This window comes from Wyeomyia smithii, chromosome 2 (assembly GCF_029784165.1).
Source record: "Wyeomyia smithii strain HCP4-BCI-WySm-NY-G18 chromosome 2, ASM2978416v1, whole genome shotgun sequence".
In the NCBI taxonomy this organism is placed as follows: Eukaryota; Metazoa; Arthropoda; class Insecta; order Diptera; family Culicidae; genus Wyeomyia; species Wyeomyia smithii.
Genome location: NC_073695.1, coordinates 204,301,926 through 204,324,988, shown reverse-complemented (window position 1 = coordinate 204,324,988; position 23,063 = coordinate 204,301,926). Strand labels below are relative to the sequence as shown.

General features: G+C 38.8%; 1 protein-coding gene across 1 annotated transcript in view; it reads left to right on the top strand.

Annotated features, from left to right (window-relative positions):
• LOC129723104 (frizzled-like) overlaps positions 1-23,063 on the top strand; it is a 245,701-nt gene that overhangs the window by 65,304 nt on the left and 157,334 nt on the right. The gene's annotated exons all lie outside the window — the stretch shown is intronic.

Below are 23,063 nucleotides of genomic sequence, written 5' to 3'. Positions count from 1 at the left end.
CACAGTGTTCTGAATAAAACAGCCTTTCAGAAGCTTCGGCAAACACATGCCCGAGTGTTCCCGAATTCGTGAGCCCTCGGAAGCCCGCTTGCTAACACGTGTTTTCTCAAACGCATCATGTTTACGAAAGTACATATGAAAAAAATATTGCAGGTGGTTGTATGCGATGACTACCGTCAAGCTTTCCATTATTACACCATTGATGATCTCGTCGTGGCGACCAATGCTTGTGTGTTCCCCGAAACTGCGAGCCCTCGGTTGCCTCATGTGCCGAAGTTAACAAACCCTCGGCTCGCGTGTTCACGAATGGCTCTCCAGTGTTTTGTCTTCAGCTAGCGACGGAGGGTAATACGAATAGCCCTGCGTGGTGTGTTTATTAGAACATGGGCCCCACGTGCTTTGATGTGCTGTGTTTTCCCCATGCCTGGGTGCCATAGTTCGGTTTAAGCGGCTATCTGAATCTGAGTTAATATAATTTAAATTTTTCTTTACAAACTGAACTAATTTGGTAACTTACAACAATTTAATTCTTAGTTTTCAAATTTGAGAACTATTTTGCAGTAATCACTGCCGTACCGCATTGTACTGTCTGAATTTATCTGCAATTTGTTTCTTTAACTTTTGAGTACTTGTTCTCTTCTCATTCTATTCCGTTGCGAAATGGTGTTTTTGATGGTATGCAGTAACCAGATGTAAGTGGTACTTAGCTGATCTACGTCCGTACGGAGATTGACGGTGTTTGTCGTGTTTGTTATGTGGCACATCTCCAATATTGGCAAAGCTGTCGCTCGTTGGGTGTAGTCTAGTTTCGCTGTTTTTGACAGATCAAAACTGTATTGTAGTTGGATAGCGTGTTGTATAAGAGCTGTCTTTTCGCAAGTGCTGCTATGTCATTATTTGTGTACGAGTTGGCAAAAAAATTAAAACTATTTTCGTAAAAATGTTATCTCTCGAGATTGGCTCATATTACGAAAAGTATTTCTCACATATAATTTTCCGAGAAATACAATGAAACTATCAAATTAAAAATAAATTAGTTGCATTCGCCGAAAAATGCAAATTTAATTTTAAAATACAAAAATAATTTATCTGGCGACACTTGCGGTCAAAAATAATATTTTTTTTCTGGATTCCTTGCTTTGTTTTCTTCAAAAATCACCTATCAGTATTTTTCGTACGTCTTACGTCTCTAAATTGTAGGAAATAGAAAAAAAAATTTGGCCAAAAAACGCGTTATCTTGAAGAGGGAGAGGGAGGTATTCCGATCGACACCAAAATTGAGATTTTTCCAAAGTGACACCAGATGAATAATTCTCATTACTTTGAGCAAAATCTGTGATGGTAGTGTTCAAGTTTGTGCTCTTTCGTGGTGACTTTGTAGGGATTTTTTCATTGTTATTTTAAAGAGATTTTAAATTATAACTCATTTATCTCTTTTTGTATTGAATGAATTTGGCCAATATTATTTTTTCGCATGTATTGAAATTTGATTTTAATCCACCTATTGCATGATTCATGGTTTACCTGTTATGCGTCTTAAAAAGTCCTAATAATAATAGACCCAAATTGGTTAAATGAGAACGGGAAGTTTTAAATTTTCAAACTAGTTTTTCTCAGAACTATGAATTATGAATTGTGCATGTTTTGAACGAAAACGACGATATGCCAATTTTGTGACGGATTCTTCATGACTCGTTTTGTAGAGATACTGCGAACCAATCATGGGTGCTATATTCTCTTATTATGATCCTTCTCAGTTCTTAGAAGTAAACAGTAACTCCGTTTGTTCATAGTAAACTCACAACTACTGTAGTACTCTGATGTGAAAAACTCATTTTAATACTCCAATTGAAAACATGTAACTGGAGACATTCCTGTATGTAGACGTTGCTTCCGAAATCTAGCGCTGTGGACGGCACTGTTTACTCTGTTGATCCTACCGCTATGAAAGGCAATGAGATATTCAAAATCGCCGCCTGCTGCGGCTCTGCTTGCTGTTGGCCGATCCAGTTCGCAGTAAATCAACCTCTTGCAACACTGGTCGGATATACCGCTGCTGCTATCCGTTACTGCTATCCGCTGCTGCTTCTTCTGCTACCCGCTGCTACTTAGATAGGACCGTTCTAGTGGCCATCCACTAGCAAACTAATTAGTTTGAGCAGAAGCAGGCACTGATATAACCCAATAAATGCATTCCCGCCTAACTAGGTATAATATTCTGTCGACTGTGTTAGGGAAAGCGATCACTGAATCAAAGGAAATCTGCGTTGCAACAATGCTAGACCGGTACAGTGTTTGCATAATAAAGGTTTGACAATTTTCGAGGCATGATCATGCGTTCTACTGTCGTATGGTAAAGCAAAGCCTTGGTGCTACATTCCGATTCGGAACTCGACCTTCTGTTTATTTATATACAGACTTCGTTTAGCCAACTGTTTAGTGTACAAGACAATTGCGGAGCTAGCGCTACGATCTTACTGACACTAACAGTCTCTTCCGAGCCGAGACTCGAACCACCGACGACTGGCTTGTTAGGTCAGCATCGTACCTCGAGACCATCTGGGAGATTATCGTATGGGAGCAAATAACAACAAAAAAGCCGTACTCTTGTTATTGCAAATTTAGCTCGTGCTAAACATTGAGATGCAGTGGAATGTATAACCGTTCCAACATTTCAAATGATCTAAATTAAATCTACGAGAAAATATTGACTTTTCAAAGAAGTACTGAATTTGTTCTCAAAAGGACAATTTGTTGTTCAATTTAATATCGGATATTATGCCAATCGCATCTCTATGATATCAACGACAGTGGATATCAGGTACCCTTTGATATCAGAGTGGGAAACTTTTTCCGCTTTGAAAATTTGACGGCTAACAGATTTTGATTGCCAACATTCCCGTTTGTGTGTTGTCAAAAGACGGCAGAGAGGAGGAAGTGCTGGTCAATTCGCCTAACGCGGATACTGCCGCTACCGCACAAAGGCAGCTTTTTACTAAAGGGAGAAGTAGTGCCGCCGCTTCTATTGCCGACGATGCTACCTGTACTGCTACTGGTACCTCCGCTGCAGTCACCAAGCTGGTATTCACTGCTGCTTTCTGTTGCCGCTGCTAATTTCCGGTACTGCTATCCACTGCCGCTACTGCTACTTCCCACTACTAATTAGTTAGGACCGTGTTTGTGGCCATCCACCAGTAAACTGATTGGTTTGAGCAGAAGCAGGCTCCTGTACAGCTCGATAAGTGCAATCTCGGTAAACTGGGTATAACATTGTGTCGACCGTGGTGGGTAAAGCAAGCATTGAGCGACTAATGAGAGGTTGAAATCAGCGTTTCAACAAGTCTAGTGCACAAAATGATAAATTCGTGTGAGCATGCTTTACTCACTCTACCCTAAGTCAACTGCCTCGTTCTCTCGATATCAATGACTGATGTGAGCGAGAGGCATAAAACAGCCCAAAAACCACACCGATTTGTTACTGTTGATTCCGTTCACTCCCGTCAGTGGACTTGATGAAAATGAGAGCAAACACTGGGAGCATTAAAGTTTGACAACGTCGTACACTCTCTACAAGTGTCTTGTTGCACTCAATGCAGCTTCATTTAAATGAACAACCGTAAGTAGAGCAAGGCGAAGCGCTCCGTGACGCTTTTCGTGCTTTTACATCATCACTCCAAAAGCGTTGAATTTTTTTTTGAAACTTCTAAGAGTAAATCAGGTGTTCGAAGACGATGTTTTCATAAATAAATTTGATTCTACATATGACATAGTTAATAACAGAGATAATTACCAGAGATAAATGCAAAAATTTATTTTATTTTGCACATTAATGGTGATGGCCACTGGGAAGGGAAGTAGGTGTTTGTACATGCAAATGTTATAGTGTGCGTAACCAGATCATTTATGAGCTTTCTTAGAGTATTTAATGATCTATCTTGGAACCATTACAACGCGTGTGCGTTGGGCATAAGGCATTTGATGCTCTAGCGTATTTTGAATGTATTTGACAGCTTCGAACCGCTTCGCTTAGAACGATCTCATCCGTGTTGGTATCGTCATAATGATTTGTGGTGGTATTGGTAACGTTTTTCAGGAGCCTAGAGCAGTTGATGCAGTGTATACAGCATTGGTTGCTGATAATTGAGGTACTTTTAAGTGTATTGAAATATCACCTGATCGATTCATTTTCAAGAACCAGATCATTCAAAAACAACATTGAAGCAATAATAATAAGAGAAGATATTGGATATGTTAAATTTTGTATTTAACTATGATGTTACTGTTTATTTGTTTGTCGACTGTAGCGGTTAATTCTGTAGATTTGTCGGCTTACTGTTTATGTTGGTACCGATGCAGATAAATTAAGCAAAACATGTATAAACATCACGGAGAAAAATTAATAATCATCAGTTAATACATGTATTTATTGCCTTGCTTATTGAAGGTTTAAGACCAGAAAAAAGATAAAGCAATGGCAAAAAAACATTAATATGTTTACATATATTCTGAAAGTAAGAATTTTACCATTCAACATTCTTAGTTTGCTCGATACAGATTTATCGGCCCGAGATACAGAGAAACAGATTTTGTCAAAAAAAAAGTAAAGGTATAAATGTGGCAACCCTGCTTACACCACAGCTGAGCGGGAGAAGAGTGGTGAATCACTCTAGCGAGAATGCATAGCAGAGCGACGCGCGGAGTACACTGCTGAGATCATTTCGATATAATTCTAAGAGCAAACATGCGTGACGTACGGCTGGATTATTTTTTTTCAGTTTCGAGATGCATAGTAAACACCGTTGTCTACCTTCCTACCTGGGTATATGTTTCTCTCACATAGCACGTTCTGCAATGATCTCTGTTGTATTTGAGCGTATTGTCCTTTTTGGTGAAAAAAATCACACCAGTTTGTTATCTCTCTGGAGAAATATTTCAGCACGATTTGATGCTCTCTTAAGCCTGTATCAGACTAACCGTTGCAGCGGTCAACCGCTACCGTTCCGTTCTTTTTCGACCAATCAGAACACAGCGGTTGACCGTCGCTTGTTGTTGTTGCAAAAAATAGAATCTTTACTATTTTTGCCGCCGACCGTTCCCAACGGTTGCCGGCTGCTGTCATTGACATGGCGAAGGCAAGCGATTCTCTACACACCTACACAAGATCACATATAGAGACTTGACAAATGAAAATGTGTGCTTCTCTTTTTGGCACACACGACAGCCAGTCAAAACATTGATAGCACCGGCAACGCTGGTTGGCGATGTAAATTTTCGACCAACGTACACTGGCAGAAATGAATCCAAATTCCCACTAATTAACAGCTGCTGGGCTGGATACCTTAAATATAGCATTTCTTATGTAAAAATGGCCAATGAATGGATAGGTGATATTTTCGTTCTGTGCAGGGCACGGGAGAGGGTCTATAGTTCCAAAAATACGCAAAAATATGGTGAAAAGAGGCGAAACAGACCATTTCCTGTGCCCTGTCCAAAATGAAACCATCGCCAATCAATTTGTTGACCAATTTTACATAAGAAATGCTATATTTAAGGTATCCAGCCCAGTGGCTTTTAATTGGTGGGAATTTGGATTCATTTTTGCCAGTGTGCGTTGGTCGAAAATTGACATCGCCAACCAGCGTTGCCGATGCTATCAATGTTTTGACTGGCTGTCGTGTGTGCCAAAAAGAGAAGCACACATTTTCATTTGTCAAGTCTCTATATGTGATCTTGTGTAGGTGTGAAGAGATTCGTTTGCCTTCGCCATGTCAATGACAGCAGCCGGCAACCGTTGGGAACGGTCGGCGGCGAAAATAGAAAAGATTCTATTTTTTGCAACAACAACAAGCGACGGTCGACCGCTACGGTAGCGGTTGCGGTAGCGGTTGACTGCTGCAACGGTTAGTCTGATACAGGCTTTAAAGCAAGTGCGTCGTTTTGCTCAGTAGTGTGAGGCCTTTGTCATGCTGAATGCCAACGTGAGCGATCGGGCGAGAAGCTCGCCGTGGGTTAATGAACAGCTCTACCTACGGCTGTTCATTAACCTACGATTGGTTTTTCGCCCTATCGCTCGCGTTGGCGTTCAGCATGATTGTAGTAGACGTGAATAACAGCGCAGGACGATTTGCCTTGCCGTGTAGTAATGATACAAATTTAGATTTGAATCATGTCTATGTATTCCTTGTGCAGCTAATGCGGTATGCTTTGCACACATTTTTTGTGCGTTAATAACGCAGATAATGTGTGAACTGAGAAGACACAGTGGCTGCGTAAGAAACGAACTTTTGCGTGTATGAGACAACCTTGTAATAATTTGTCTCACTAGAGCATGCTCCCGATGATACGGATTTTCAAAAACCAAATGTGGTCTCAGGTTCATGTCGGTTCCGAGTTCTGAAAATATACAGATTTACCAATCGTTAGTCGGGCCAAGATAGAAAATCGGTCAAAAAATGAAAAAGCAAGAAGTGTTTCATTTTGTGGGTACCCGGGTACCCTGCCGAGTACTCATGGGGTAAAAAAAATCGAATTTTTGATTTGCATAATGGTACAAGGTATACAGCCCTATGGGTTGCATGAAATGGTGACGTAGGACAAATATAAATATTGATTTCAACTCTTGTTTGAAATATATCATTACGCCTGTTATACACCGTGTATCGTGTGACGAACAAGAATGAAGCTAGTTTTTCTGCACGCAGTCTTTTGTATCGAGTTGAGCGTAGATTTTTGCCTTGAAGGCGTGGCCACGCAGTCTCGAAGAAGGGAAACGAAACAAAACACTTTGTTGAATCAGAATATGTAGGTAGTGGAATCTATTTCGTCCATGTTGCTGTTATCCGTGCTCGGGAAGCAAGGCAATAGCGAGGGAAATGTATGGGAAAGCTTGACCTTGAATCTTATCTATCCACCGACATCAAGACTTCGCACACGTATTTGACTTAGCGACCTGGGAATTTTTCACAGAGACTTTTTTCACCCATGAGCTATTTTCTAAAAGGGCGTCTGCATTCTGGTATAGGTTTTATTTAAAGTAAAGTAGCTCGAAAACCGTATGTTTTATAGAAAAACTGACTGAGGATGAGTTTTAAAAAATTAATAATGCGCCACAAAAAAATTTACACCGCAAAAAAAATCCCCATTTGAAAACAGCTTCATCTCTATTTTATTTTCTGAAATCCGAACAAAAGAGTGATACTTTTGTGCACTGGTTATTATTTTTGATTGTTTTTACATATTGCTTCATTCTGTTACTTTTTTCTTCAGAATAACATTTTTGATAAATTATCATTACTTTTCTGGTTTGCCCAATCATCTCTCGTAGCAGTCCAGGCTCAAATGTCTAATTGGAAATGCTTTCCTTGCTTGGGCCTGTAAGGTTGGCTGAAGTTCCTCGTGGCCTATCTCGTCACACCTCACTGTTCACCGCTTGAAAGTGAAAAAAAAATCATGACGAGCAGCGTTACCAGAAATGATTGCAAAAGCATTAAAAAAGCGAATATAGGGTTTCTGAACTAGCCCAAGTTTTGTACTATGAAACAGGTCCAAATGAGTTGTTTTCGTCGGTTAACAGATGAAGATTAGAGTGTGACGGAACTGCAAATCCGCTTGGCTTTCACAAACGATTAGTGTATGTTTTTGACACTGCTTGCATCCACTTGCAAGAGAGCAAATTTTTGTAATTTCCTCTAACGCCGTACACAGATTTTGTATTCCGTATGCATTCGACAAACAAACTTATAACGTACACCGAATGAATTGGAAACTAGTAACATATGCAAAATTTACTACAGTATATGTTTATTCCTGAGGGGAGAAGAATCTTTTTGCTTTTAAAGTAACAAATTTGTTACTAAAAGGAGAATTCTTCGTTGTTACTTACGAAGTGACTAGTAAAAAATTGGGTGTATTATTATTGCTTTTAAAGTAATGAGGAAAATTTCTCCGTGTGTGTTTTAAATTTATTTGGGATCAAGTTTATCCCCGTTTATATTCGGTACTTTTCTAAGGTTTCATTATGGCCCTGGGAATGATTTCCGGGCTCTAGGCATTATTGTGGTTCTAGAAATATCCATACTGCGTATTTGAAAATTTAAAGCTATTTTATAAACTCCGGAAGTGGATTTCAAAACACTCGAAGTGAATTTTTTCCTCGATGCAGGATTCAGGTTGTTTCCCAGAAACCGGAAGTTGCCATCAAAATGGCGTTCTGAGCTCCGGGTTTGTTCAAAATGGAGGGTAAAATGGTCAACCATTTTCCTATTCTCTAGAAACCTTGAGTCGCAATCTTAGATTCCGAAATTAAGTCTGGAGTTTATTCTCATGCCGGAAATAATCATATCGAATAGTATTCGGTCATTGGCATTTTTCCAGAAATCTGAGCAGCCATCTTGGAATGAAAGAAGATGGAAGAATATTCACTAACACCTACAAAAAATTCATGTATGTAATGGCTAATCGACGTTTGCTGTGTGAACATGACAAAACCTTTCTTTTCAAAACGATCATTCATTTGAATGGATGGTTAAATACAGTTTCTCAGTTACAACCCTCTACTTGCTGAATTCGAAGCAACGTTGAAAAAGTCGTTACGATATTAGTGAAAATGAATAGCATCAGTTTTCTGCGATGCAGGAGAAACAATATTAAATTTATATATTTTCGAAAAGCAAACAGCGGCGAGTATCAAGTAAACTTATTGAACTTTGTTTGCGTTATAAAATCAAGAGAATACGGTCCATTTGGCGAAAATCTGCCAAAATCAATAACCAAAACTTGAACCGCTTCCTCAGGCACTGCCAGATTTAGCTCCTTTGGACTTATTCCTGTTTTTAAGCATGAAAAAATAGCATGTCGATACAGGATTTACCAACAATAAAGTTATCGTGTTCGCAGTTGATTGCTATTGAAAATCGTGAAATCAACCAAAAAATGAATCGCTCTAAAGCGAGATTAATTTTTGGGTAAAATACTTCTGATAACTTTTTATCGAATGCGGTACTTAAGATTTGACGTGCAACATGTAGAGCAATGACACTTTGTTTTCAACAAGAAATGAAAAATTATCGACTGCATACCGGGTTTCACATTATCGCTTGCGAAACTTTCAACGTCTCTCTGACCTGCAAAAAACAAATCATATTGTTTTTATCTCTAAATTCCTAGCCTTTCCTTTCGTTGCATTTGCTTACAGTGCGAACAACGCTAGTTTTTATGCCAATTCACACCATCTCCGGTCTGAGAGCTACAACAGGTTGTCACTATTTGCATGCACGCTTGAAAGGCAGTCTGTGTTTGCCAGCAGTACCAGCAAAAGCAGAGCGGTTGTGTCTTTGATTGGGAACACACATCGCATGAAAAACGATCATAAATGTGCACACTCGATTTCTATGTTTGTTGCACTCATTCCTGGGTGAATCGCGTGCATAAAACAGCGGCGCCGCTCGGTGTTGTCGTTCGTGTTGCGTGCAATGAAAATAAAAGTGCGACTGCCTGCCTCTACGTAGGTGCCCCCCGGTCTGCGTGATTCTTCGACAACCGGCTGTCAAACGAGGGTAAAAAATGGTTCGGCTGGATTGCTAATACCCACTCACGGTCGCAGTCTAGAACCCGAGCACTGGGAAGCAATGCATGATTTACACTCCAAATCATGATTTTGATGTTTGGTTATTCTTTTAAACAGGAGTTATGACTGTTACAGCATTTATGTTTAGAAATTCTCATCTTAATTTCTGCAATTCCGAAGATGCAGTAATTTTTTTTCTCGTACTAGTCGGCAGCAAGTAATTCAATTTAAGCGTGTATGCTTAGAATAAATCAAACGCATAATTTCGCTTGAGCCTCCCTACTTAGGTTTCTGATTGAATTCGCTTGTGGCGTGTCGTACCTCCGAATGGAAAACAGGGTAGGGAAATGGGCGAGTCACATCTTGAAAAGCTGTGTGAAACCGTCCGGAGCAGCTTTCTTCTGCGTTGGCCGATGTGGAGCACTGCAGGCAGGCGCGTACGTCAAAGGAAACGTGAATTGATGAAATCCATGATGATGGGCTTGGTGTCTGCTGCCTACCGCTCCTTGCGAGATGCATTTGAAACTGAACATTGACATATACGTACCGTGGAAATCGAGGGGGATCTGTGGGAGTGACGACGAACGGCAGATAGTGTGTTTTAAGACGATGAAAAATGGATATTGATGTGAGTCATTTAAAATTACCGAGCAAATGTGCGATGAGAAGCTATTCGCGATGTAAACCACGCGGCTTTCGCTATCGATCGAGCCTGCGGATATTGCCGGACAAGTGTTGAGAACGGGCTCGCTCAAGTTGTCTGCAAGTAAAGTGATGTTTATATGATATTTCTTGCGGCTGAGATAAAACCTGATAAAAGCTGCTTTGGTTGTACTTTTAATCCTATCGTACGAATGTAAAAGCATCAGAGTGATAAAACATTGCTTGATTCTGAGTAGCAATAAGTGCGTTTCACATAACACGCCATGTCATCTATGACTACGTTTTCTTATGGAGCAGCAATACAGATTCTTTTATTGCTGGTGGCTGAATCGACATCCTGTATTCATGATTGATCGATAGAAGATGCTTTCGCGATTCACAGGAATTTTCAATATGATTATGTTTCGTATAATGTTTCACTAGAAAAAGTGATTTTGATTGAAATCGAATTTCAAAGAATTGATTCTTCCTGAATGGTTTTGCCTTGATGCCATCCAGTAATTTTTTTTTATAAAATACGTTCATGTTCGTGTTTTGTCGGAGGAAAGTGGAAATTCAACTTACTCAGGCATATTTTTGTAAAAATAACCCATTGCAAAATAAGAAAAGAAATTTTCCCTTTGCTAATTTCGTGCGTTAAAATCAAAATAAAAACGTTCCATCACGAATGGCGGTGTTATCGTAATGCTACGTTTTCCAGTGCTTTGTTAGGTAATACAAATCTATGAAATCTCAACTTATTTGAAAACCTATTTATAAAATGTAGTGCTGTTTTACGATTCTAGACGTTAAAGAAATAGAAAAACATATTTCTCATCGGAGTCTCCTTCAAGCTCGATATGATTTCCTTGATACGCAGTGATTTTTGATGACTCTGAAACCATAGTTAGAAGGCCGCCTTAGAACTTATATCTGGGAAATTACCGTCACTCTACAATTATGTGTCACTTTTACGTAAATACGTGCCGTCATGGCATCGGTTTTGGAGAATGCACGTGGGATAATCTTCATTGATTATTTTTAAAGCGGAAAACAATATAATGCAAGTTTGATACAAACAAGAGCGTTTAAATAATCTATACCTATAAAAATGCAGTCCAGTCTGTCTGTCTGTCTGTCTTATCCATATAGGCTCGGAAACTACCGAACCGATCGACGTGACAATTTGTATGTAGGGGCTTCAGGGGCCGAGAAAGGTTTTCATGATAGTTTGAGACCCCTCCCTCTTCTGGAAGGGAGGGCCCCCATACAAATGAAACACAAATTTCTGCACATCTCAAAAACTAACCAAGCAAATGGAACCAAATTTGGCATATGGATGTTTTTAGGAGTGACAAATATGTCCATATTAGTTAGACACCCCTCCCTCTTCTGGAAGGGAGGGGTTCCATACAAATGAAACTCAAATTTCTGCATATCTAGAGAACTAACCAAGTAAATAGAACCAAATTGGGTAGGTGGATGTGTTTAGGGGTAACAAATATATCGATAATGATTTGACATCCCTCCCTCTTCAACAAGAGAGGGGTCCCATACAAATGAAACACGAATTTCGCACGGCTCGAGAACCAATCAACCAAATGCAATCAAATTTGGAATGTGGATGTTTTTAGAAGTAACAAATATGTCCATATTGGTTCGAAACCCCTCCCTCTTCTGGAAGGGAGGGGTTCCATACAAATGAAACACAAATTTTTGCACATCTAGAGAACTAACCAAGTGAATAGAACCAAATTTGGTAGGTGAATGTTTTTAAGTGTAACAAATATATCCATAATGGTTTGACACCCCTCCCTCTTCTATAAGGAAGGGGTCCCATACAAATGATACTCAAATTTCGCACAGCTAGAGAAATTGGTTCTCTCAAGCAAATATAACCAAATTTGGCGAGTGAATGTTTGTAGATGTAACAAACATGTCCATAATGTTTCGACACCCTTTCTTCTTCTGGCATGTCTCCAAATGCCATTTTTAAATCCAAGATGGCGACTTCCGGTTTCTGAAAAACAGCGGCAAATGACCAGATACCACCCAATATGGGTATTTCCGGAATTGTTATGACGCACTGAAGCCACAAGTCGACCTCAGACAACATTTTGAATTATAAGATGGCGACTTCCGGTGTCTAGAAAACAGCCGAAAATGACAAAATACCACCCAATATGAGTGTTTCATCAACCAGATTGACGCTCAGAGGCCAAAAATTGTCTCATAATGCCATTTTGAAATCCAAGATGGCGACTTCCGGTTTCTAAAAAGCAGCGGCAAATGACCAAATACCACCCAATATGGGTATTTCCAGGATTATTATGATGCACTGTAGCCACAAATCGACCTCAGACAACATTTTGAATTATGAGATGGCGACTTCCGGTGTCTAGAAAACAGCCAAAAATGACAAAATACCACCCTATATGAGTGTTTCATCAACCAGATTGACGCTCAGAGACCAGAAATTGTCTCCTAATACAATTTCAAAATCCAAGATGGCGACTTGCGGTTTCTGAAAAATAGCCGAAAATGACAAAATTTCACCCAATATGAGTGTTTCTTCAACCAGAATGACGCTCAGAGGCCAAAAATTGTCTCATAATGCCATTTTGAAATCCAAGATGGCGACTTCTGGTTTCTGAAAACCAGCGGCAAATGACCAAATACCACCCAATATGGGTATTTCCGGGATTTTTCTGATGCACTGAAGCCACAAATCGACCTCAGACAACATTTTGAATTATGAGATGGCGACTTCCGGTGTCTAGAAAACAGCCGAAAATGACAAAATACCACCCAATATGAGTGTTTCTTTAACCAGATTGACGCTCAAAGGCCAGAAATTGTCTCCTAATACCATTTTAAAATCCAAGATGGCGACTTACGGTTTCTGAAAAATCGCCTGATGTGACCAAATACCACCCAATATGTGTATCACCGGATCCAGAATGATGCAAGTAGCTAAAATTTGACCTCAGACACCAGTTTGAATTGTTGAATGGCAACTTCTGGGAAACAGCCGAAAATAACCGAATACTGCTACATATGGATATTTCCGTAATCGAAATGATGCATAGAAGCCAAGCATTAACCCTGGACACCATTTTGAATTCGAAGATGACCACTTTCAGTTTCTTGAAACACGAAAATAACTGAAATGCATTCAATATATTTCCGGAATAGAGGTAATGTATAAAAGCCAAGAGTCGAGGATGTTGTCATTCCGATAAAACCAATCATTTCAAATGATATAAACAAATCGCAAGGAATCAATGAATTTGAAATGTTTAAAATTATTAAATTGAACACTAAAATAGACGAGACGAAGTTTACCGGGTCAGCTAGTAAAACCACTAAAAAAATTGTTGCATTTGGCAAGTTATTTCATTGGTCAGCATTCTTTGGTAGACGTTCGAATTGCTTCCAAATGTATTTGTAAAGCAGGTATTAGACGAAGCAAATATTCACTATTTTTGGTACGGATTTATTTTGTGCAAATAAAATTCGTACCAAAAATAGCAAATATTTGCTTCGTCTAATACCTGCTTAAGTCGATCTGCAACAGCACAATTCGATATGTTCACTTTATTTGCTAGCTTGCGCACTTTCAGTTGTGAATAAAAAAATACCCGGAATGATACCCTGCATCATTTCTACTAAATAGATCGTGATTACGATCACAAATTTAGATCTGCTGTTATGGGTTAGTTCTCAAGCTGTAAATTTCAAAATATTTTTCAATTATTCGACACAATTTAATATACTACATATAAGGTAAAAAATAGAAGAGTCTTACACAACAGTACAACATGATGCTGCCACCAATCAGAGCTAAAATGCTGACCAAATGCTGTTTAATTTTGGAATTGGAATGATATTCAAAGACTGTAAGTCGACCCCAGATACTATTTTAAATTGCAAAACAGCGACTCCCGCTCTCTAAAAAATCAACCAAAGCTCTCTGAAAAATCAGCCAAATATCATAACCTTATATGAGTGTTACCGGAGGCGGAAGCCGTAAATCGACCCCAAATCAGGAATTCCAAAAGTACAGCCCTTTTTTATTGTATTTCCAGAATACTTTTTCTGTTGCTGCCTGTTTGTGATACGACGAAGAACAAAACATTCATGTATAGGAAACTAGACAGCAACGTTATAGTCGCAAAACATTTTTTCTGTCGGTTGTCTTCATTTTGCCCAGATTATTACCGTTATAGAGGAAAGCTCTCGATCATCAAAAAGCTGCCATCGCTTGGTACACTGTATTCCTCTGCCCCAGATGTTATTTTTAAATCCGGTACAAATTAGTCTATCGTAATCCTAGTAATCCTAGTGGTTATCACTCAAAGGAGATGTTTGCTCCGAACTTATCACTTGTGGTCACTTTCAATTGCTTTCTTGATGTAATGTAACTAACAACCTTCCATATTTTTACATTACCATTGCAGTCGTGGCTTTGCACACAACCCTTCTGTTATTTTAAGTTTGATAATAAAATGATGAATAGAGTATGCAAGAAGGCAGTTCGATTCTCAATTCATTGATTCTGGCCGACACAATTAGTCATGCGCAAACTGATGTATTATCTTAACGAACCCACATTTTTTTGACGTAGGACTACGTCTTTGTTTACTATACTAGATTACATTTTGTGAAATTGAAAATGAAACTGGCAAATGTTGCGTCAGATTTCAAACGATTATAGCAAGCGAACGACTTAATGCATCTTAGTCATTCATATGTCGGTGGATAAATAAAATGTGTAACAATTGTTTGACATGATGTTTAACATTTTTGCTTTACTGCTTAATGGTGAAAAAAGGTGGAAAGCTCCAAGGTCAAGCTTCCCCATACATTTCCCCCGCTATTGGCTTGCTTCCCGAGCACGGATAACAATAACATGGACGGAATAAATTCCACTGCCTACACATTTTGACTCAACAAAGTGTTTTGGTTTGTTCCTATTTCTCTAAGCTGTGTGGCCACGCCCTAATGGCAAAAATCTACGCTGAACTCGATACAAAAGATTGCGTGTAGAAAATTCAGCTTCAGTCTAGTTTGTCACACAATAGCGAGTGGAGTATAGCTGTTAGAGGTACGCGACTTTGAGAAACGAGAGCTGCATACGAGCCAACTTCCAGGCACCGCGGAGCATGTTACCTTTATTTTGCATACGGCAGCAACAGTTACCATCGTACGCTACAGGATATTTTGCTGGCACAGCTACTGGAGGGCACAACGGAGAGCAAATTTCATGCGCGGCCAACAAAATATCCAATACTACCGGTGGTGGTGCGATTATCAGCTTTCTGTAGCACGAATTTCATACTGAAGATTATGGAATCGGTTCTTTTCAGAACTATAGATGCTTGAAGATAAGAGTTATGAGATTTTTCACAACTACTACTACTAGGGTTGAATTTTCATGTATTCATGCATCGTTACTTTTACAATAACGACCATCAAATATAAACGGTAGTGTTGCCTATGTGGTCCCCGTGGCTCTGTGGTTAGCGATGTCGGTCGGCTAGCTCTCCCACACGGTTGTGATGTCGGGTTCGATTCCCGATTGAGTCGAGGATCTTTTCGAGCTGGAAATTTTCTCGACTCAGCACTGGGGCACGGTGTATCGTTGCACTTATCCTACACATGCAAAATGTGCCAAAAAACAATATCGATAACGAAATCTCTCAACTAATCTAGTTGATCGAGACCGCTATTAGCCCCAAGGCTAAGCGTGCGATATTGTTAGTGTTGCCTATGAACAGTTCATCGCAGCATATAATATATACATTTAGTCCTACGTCACTATTTTATACAACCCCCAGGGCTGTATACCTTGTAGTATTTCTTACTAAATGCTACCCTTTTTGATGGATTTTATTATTTGCTTTGACAGGTTTATATAATATCGTTGGTTGTTTTTCTGTTTGAATATAATCAATGGAAATTATTCCTCTCAAATCCCAAAATACCGATGCCAACGTTTGCACTCTTAGTAGTTTGTAATTATATGAGCAACACATTGTGAAGAAAGCGCCTGTAGAACGTGGAATTATCAGGGTATTTGGTTACATCCTTCAAACTTGGAAACATCGGGGCATTTTTGGTTTTTGAACGGAATTTTGTCTGAGGACTTTTAAGGGAGCGATTGGTTATGAGTTCGAATCTTTATAAAATTAGCAGTCTTGGCATACTCAACGTGTGTAACAAAGAGGCTCATATAATTTGCACAGAACACTAAAGCATGTTGACAAAAACGGATGAGTTGATTATTGTTTTCACGCTCTGAAAGCAAATGCACATTGTGGGAAGAAAGCAAAATATGCAACATCAGAAAGCTTGTATTGTAAAGAGGAAGCGCATAAAGCTCCCGCATAGAGACTTTCCCGATTGCAACTGATAAAATGTAGATAGCGCACATGTATTGCCCATTGATAAGAGCACTATGATGAAAATTCTAGCTGGGGAAACTTTTCTGACTTTACGTAGGGCTCTGCGCTTTACTCACTGTGCTATGCTCACTGAGTTTTTTTACTATCACGGTGCAGGTTTATGATAAATTTAGCCCAGACACAGTAAATTTAGTCAACAGCACACAGCTTTGGCTCGCCTACTCCTGTGTGTAGTTATATTCCACACTCCCTACGCGCAAAGGAATCGCTCAATAAGGTTGTGCTTTTTTCTTGCTCATCACAATGCCTACTAAAAAATTGATGTGATGCAATTTATGTGTTGATAAATGCACATAGATGAGTAAGTGGACAAGACCGAAAATTAGAGACCGTTCGGTGTCAGACAAGGGCTCTTACGCACGGGTTTATTCTTAGGTTTCTTCTCATTTCCCAATTTGATTGGTCCTTCACGCTAGACAAAAACAAACACAAAGTTGAATGAAAATATATCTCTTTAAGCAATTATAACTGTCCTCACTAGGCAAAGCAGTAGCGTACGCGTAGAGGGAAGGGTAAAAGTATAAAATCCTTTACTTACCACGGTGGCAATAGTTCTTTTCTTTTCCGTAACAGTCGTAAGAGATGCAGAGGTGAACTTGGTCTCCGAATATAACGATTGTAATACTTCCGAGCAATTCCACAAAAAGTGGGCTACCAAATTACCCTAAAAATATTAGCAATCATAAATACCTTCCCAAAGTAGCATTTTTGAAAAGCTTCTTAAAATGTGTCGTGTTTTAAAAAATGGCATTTTTGCCTATAGAACCGTCTATGCAAAGTTTCAGCCAAATCAATAACGACAATTAAAAAAAAAATATTGAAACTGGGACATTTTTGTGGAACTACTCTTTCAACCTTCCTTCCTTAATCGACCAACTGTGGGTCGCTCAGTTTTTTCATGTCAGAATTTTGGATGGGAATTTATGTAATTTTTTGTCAATTTTCAACGTTTCAACGCCAACAATATAAACAGTTTGCAAATCAAAAACAAAACATATTTCAGAACTCATATGTACCATACAATCCTGTGAAACAGCTCGGAATGATCGGATAGTCAGCATCCTATGAATAATTTATCGTATCGTAATTTTCGGGTGCCGGTTTGCAAATCGTTGCTCCAAGGGCCAAATATTGGTTAATTCAAAAGCCGTAAAACGTCAAACATATGAGAACGTACTTTGACGTATGATTATTGTTTTTTTTTTCCTCGAAAGTCCAATTAATTATCTTCAATTGGGTTAAGGAACAAGTATACAAATCAGGGGCGACTCGTGGCTTTGGAACCTGCTTGTTCAACTACAAATTTTGAAGATCGCAGTTTGAGAAAGTAATCACAATCATGTCCGCGTAATCACGCAAGTTATTCAATTTGTTACTATTTGATAGTGAAACTAAAAACCAATAAAATATAAATATAAATTTGCGCTAGAAATATATTTTTAGGCTGGCGTCCCCGTGTGCAATGCACAGGTTGCACCTATGGACGAGTCGCCTCTGATACAAATTTTGAGCATGATCGGAACAAAAAGAAATTTGTTAATATAAAAATTTTTTAGGGCCTTCTAGGTAAATAACATTTTTTGATATCAGGAATGGATTCAACAATCACTTTTCACTAATTTTAGAAACACTTTCCGACTTTTGTTTAGAGACTTGTTTTGTTTCCGACTTTTTTAGAAACTTGCTACTGTGTGACCGTAAGGCCGTAGCCGGCGCCGTTATCGATTTAAACTGAGTTGACGTTCATTGAACATAGTAAATTATCCATCTTACGGTGGTTCTTCGTGCAACTTCACTAGCTCAGATCTGTCACGGAGAAGCAACTACGGAATGTGCGGTCGGTCAAGCTCAAACTCAAGAATTTTGTTAAAGGGTTGTCATATGTATAGAATAAACGATTCGATTGTCAAAAAAAATATATTATACGCGCAACAAAGTTCTCGCTGTTTTTTGTAAAAAAAATTGAACTTAAATTTAAAAAACCCAAATTGATCCATCTAGCGGTGAGACCCAGCCTTTCTCATTCAAACTTATTATATGTTAAAATAGATTTACACGATTTAAGAGAAAAAATACTCCTTGAAAATTTCTGCTGGTTTCAGCACAACTATACCATTATTAAATACTATACCATTATTAAATTAAAATTAAAAACCCAACATTCACACACATATGAGCATACATTAAAACATACATATGTTTCAAATACATCTCGCAAAAATCCAGATGACTACTTCTGGTTACCGGAGTACATCCAAAACCGGCGAAATTTTGCCTAATCCGGGTATTTCTATGGCGGAGATGCCGACTTCATCCATTATGAGTATTGCGGAAGCGGTACACCCAGAAGCCAGAAATCAACTTAGGACGCCATTTTGAATTTCTAGATACATAGTAGCTTCCGATTTCTGGAAAACAACATTAAAGGGACAAACATTGTCCAATGTTTTTCAGGAACATTATCCCGGGCTCGAAAGCCGGGAGTAAACTCCATATTTCACTTTGAACCCCAATTTTGCAGCTTTCGGTTTCTGAAAAACATCCACACACGTACACAGCCACACACAAACATATATACCAATACATGCACACATGCAGAAAATGCTCGTTTCGTCGAACTGAGTCGAGTAGTATATGACATTCGACCGTTTGGATCACTTTTCTACCTTTTAATAATCCAGTGATCGTTAGGAGAAAGTCAATATGTTTACTTTCATTATGTGATTTCACATTTTTATGAACAACGGACAAAGTTACAATCCGATTACAATGAAATTCAATAGCAACCTATGGGGCAACTAGACCTTTCATTTGACACTAATTTTGTGAATATCGGTTCAGCCATCTCTGAGAAAGATGAGTGAGTTTAAACAACCTCAGGATAACTTTTCTTTACATAACTTCTGAACCATATTTTCGATCATAACGAAATTTAAAAGTTGAGGGTTTTGGAGACCTGACCTGAGCCTGATCATTTGAAATCAATTTTATTGAAATCGGTTATGTGGTTTCTGAGATATTGATGTTTCGTGATTTTTACATTTTGATACATACCCTCTAAACTAAAAATCAGATAACAATGAAAATCAATAGCAACCTATGGTGCAACTAGACCTTTCATTTGCAATTAATTTCATGGAAATCGGTCCAGGAGTCTCTGAGAAAAGTGAGTGAGAAAAAAAAGTTGCACATACACACACACATACACACATACATACATACATACAGAAAATGCTCAGTTAGTCGAAAGGGGTCGAGTGGTTTATGACATTCGGCCATTGGGACCACTTTTATACCTTTGATTTTTCCAGTGATTGCTATACCTTTCTAGGAGAAAGGCAAAAAGGTGTTTTATAAATCATTCAAAGTTTTCACTAACTACAACTTTGTCCCACATATCTGGCAGAGCTCGAATACCAATACGATAAGAGGGTTAATCTTTTAAGGCTATCTATGAATCAATATGTTTTTCGATGTCTTCATATGAACTGCACTACTGATCAGCTAGACCTTGGCTGTCGAACGGAACAAGTAATAACCGAAAGACACAATATCTGAGGATCCTGGCGAGTTAGGTACGACTTCTCATTTGAGCATTTCTTTGTAAATTTCATTGACTTTGGCAGTGTGAGTCCAAGCGTTGTCTTGCAGTGGAATCACTTTTTCGTTCCTATACCGTTCTCGAGTGGTGATTTTGTTCGGTTCCAACAGCTCATAATAAATAACACCGAACTGATCCCACCAAAAACATAGCGCTATCGCAGAGTGTACGTATATTCGGCCTAGCCGACGGCTTCGGAGCATGACAGGTCAGTCCCCATGACTTTATTTCCCTGGAAAGGCGGAAGGTTTGACAGGTTAGTCCTAGTTCTCATCGAGCAGTTCTCCCAATTCAGCGCCTTCGAAGATTTCCATTTTTGGTCTTCCTTCCCGCGGATTGTAGCCAACTTCGAAATCATCCAGAGGCGCCTCGTCCAACTGTTCGAACTGTTTATATGACAGGTAGAAAAGCTCAGAAATAGGTGAACTGTTTCACATTTGTAGAGTGGATGACAAAACATCGAAGGTAATTTATTTGTAATTTCAAGGTTACCCCGAACATCCTTATTTTATTTTCAAATTAGTGGAAATTTATGCGCTGTGAAGAATGTAAACTGATAGGCTACACTTCAGACTACGTCAAACAGCTCGCATGCAATGCAACCCACACGCAGTAATGACCACCGTTTGTTCAAGCCTTTCGTCTGAACCAACCGTTGTTTAGGCACTTCTCTGCATCTTCAAGTTCGACAGGGCAGACGCTGTCATTTATGTTTGCCACTATAAATGCAACGCCTTGGGTTAAAATGATATTATAGGTTCAAACTTTCTGCTGAATGAAGCCGATGGCAACGAGAGAAAATATGCATTACACACCACCTCTCTTCAGTGTTCTTTCATCTGTTTTGTGATACCTTTTTGGTTTTTTTTCTCGACGTCACCTTAATTTGAAAGAGACCATGTGGCCGCGAGAGTACACCGATCTTAATCCTCAGAGCTTTCGTAATGCAAGTGAAAACGATTTTTCGGGGGATGTGGAGGTGTTCCTTCGTTGTTCAAATAGCTTGGATTAAAACGACAATTCAAGCCTTTTCATCCATTCTGGTATTTCGAAAACTTGAACCTCGCATAGTCCGTATACTACACGTTCGGGTTCTTACGCGCTGCATCGTCTAGAGAAACGATTGACCCAAAATTCGATGAAGAAAGCTCACGCAAAGAGTTTAGAGGCAAAAAGATCATTAACATAATTTTGATTATCGTTAGAAATGTATCGGCTGGCAGAATCATACTGGCATTGCCTAACATAACTTCCCGCCGAACGAACTTTATCTGTTCTTTGACAGTTTGCGGTCATGATAGACCGTAGGATTCCTTTGCCATATTGATAAATGTAGGGAGATTTTTTTTTCAAATGTGTTATCACAACACTGTTGTTTTAATGTTACATTTGTTGATTGCACAGATAGCCCACTTGGTCACGCGTCGCCTCTGAAATTACCGTCTTAGAAGCGACGGAACCAATCACGGCACGCTGTTTCACTTTGATTTACATTATCGTAACCTTTTTGTAACTCTCGATGCGCTTCAGCCACAATGAAACTACAGTTTTGGCACTGTTTGGCAGTTTTGGAAAATCAGGGAAATCAGGGATTATCAACGAAAAGTGGAAAATATTCAGAGAAAATTTTTCAACCAAGACGCGATTCTTCTTTTAAAGACTCTTTAACGCAAAAACTGATTTTTTTAGCATGAATATCTTATTTGGGACCTCTAGGGTTAGGTTTTATATTCGATTGAATACTTTTTTCACGGGGATTTCAGAGTTGTGTTGCTTGGAATTCGAAAACTAGTCTATTGGTCTATTGGTCGTCATAGGCCATTCGAAAAGTAAAAATAATCATTAGAAAACCGTTCGCTATTGGCGTGGTTCGATTTCTTCAACATATAGAAATTGAGTGTTGCCAAAATCAAACGAGGTCTACTAAAATCAATCAAAAAAATGTCGATGAAGAATCGTATTACTTTTTAATACACCACAATGTTATGAACTCGTCGTTGGGAGTTAGATATAGTATGGAGAGAGTTATGGAATTATTTTTCCCTAGTGGTTTTCTGACAAGGCATAAGAAAATCTGACACTTTTAATTATAACTCTGTATCCTTTCTACCAGCTAATAATGGCCTTGAATCAATATAATATTGTTCTTCTGCACAATCAGTTAATAAATAATAAGGTAATCCAAATTTACAGAATCTTTTTCGATTCTGTTCCATATTATAAAATGCATTAAGATTTTATTCATTGAAAATTATGATGAACGGATCGAATGCATTTGATAGTCCTTACTTATCTAATGGCGGTTAAATTTTGTACTGATACGGATATAACCTTAAATCAAACTGGATTGCCAATTTAGGTTTCAAACTCCGTCATAACTTATTTGTATGACTCTCATATCTATTGTATATGCTGCGGTAATTTTTCATCGTAAATGCGTAAAGGAATTCTTTTTTATATTTTAGTTAGTACTCTACATTAGTGCTGTACTATCAATATGAACATTCCTCAGATTTATTAGTCTTATAATCCAGCTTGTGAGTTACTGAAATTTTTCTATTACAACCTCGAAATTTTTCACGAATGGAACGCTATAAACAGTGGATGGCATCTTGTCAGTCGAATAATTCTTTTCGTCCAGCACTATAAGAGCGGTTGGGAAACATCAACCATTGCAGTTCATTCACAGGATTCGTAAGCAACACAATGATAACACAACTTCACTATGTACTCCCTCTGGTAGCAGGAATCCTACTCAACGGTGTGAACACCGACCAGAGCCTCTGCG